Raw genomic sequence first — 978 nt, forward strand, 5'->3', positions numbered from 1 at the left:
CCTTAAAGGGAGTGGGAGTTGCTTGGGAAAAGGTATGCCTTCCTCCCTCAGCAACTAAATGACCACGGGGTCTTTAATGAACCCCAAGCCATGGGATCGACTACGCGCAAGTCAGGCTCGAAAGTAAAAAAACACGGGCATCGTTGGATGTTGTTCGAATTTACTTTTCTCGTTTGCGTTCACAATATAAGATTGTGCTTTGCCTTAGATGCCATCAGAAGCTACGTGCCCGGATGGTTAGGGTAGTAGCCTATCAACACGCAGGTGGTGGGTTCGAGTCACCTCGCGAGTGTTGGTCGGGGCTTTTTTTTCACCGTCCAATTGCCTCGAGATTCCCCTGCTCTGCTTACAGGCATTGATCCCATCTCTCTAGCTTCGTTAAATACCCCCTGGGACTTAGTGAGGTGGGCCTCCCTCCCCACTATCTAGCACGGGATCTTGAATGAACCCAAGCGGTGGCATCGTTGACATGGAACTTGGGGTCTTGGGGTTGGGGTGTTTTTGATCCATTCGATGGGTCCGAGTTTACTTTTGCCTAGGCCGGTTCACTTTATGAACAAGTGAAGAGGCAATGGACGCGAGCACATGGATTGGGCACCAAGCTACCATTGGGGAGGTCAAGGGTTTGAAACTTGGGTCGTGAGGGGACGAATCAATGTCGATGAATTATTTTTAGCCCTTCATGTGCCTCGAGATCTGTGTGCTTTATTGCTCACCATATATCCCACCTCCAGGAGTTCATTTAAAAACCTGTGATATATAATGACAAGGGTGTGCTTCAACATTTTACCCGACCGCACTGCTAGTCTCTTCATACCAATTGTTTATCTGGAGGGCTCTCACTTGGTAGCTATGCTCATGCATAAGGGGGCAACCATAGAGGCCCAATAAGCTGGAGGCAATTGCACTCAAAGTGGCCTTGATATGGGAGTGACGCAATCACATAGGTATGATAGCAACAAGTTCGTTGTTTGAGTA

General features: G+C 48.5%; 1 protein-coding gene across 1 annotated transcript in view; it reads right to left on the reverse strand.

Moving 5' to 3' along the window:
- Window positions 1-40, reverse strand: part of LOC147434673 (uncharacterized) — a 3,736-nt gene extending 3,696 nt beyond the window's left edge. The window contains exon 1 of the mRNA XM_086491121.1: window positions 1-40. This exon is cut by the window's left edge and continues 485 nt beyond it. The gene's annotated coding sequence lies outside the window, so the exon portion shown is untranslated.
- Between the last annotated feature and the right edge of the window lie 938 nt (window positions 41-978).

This window comes from Adiantum capillus-veneris, chromosome 19, assembly GCF_014529385.1.
Source record: "Adiantum capillus-veneris isolate H3 chromosome 19, ASM1452938v2, whole genome shotgun sequence".
Lineage (NCBI taxonomy): Eukaryota > Viridiplantae > Streptophyta > Polypodiopsida > Polypodiales > Pteridaceae > Adiantum > Adiantum capillus-veneris.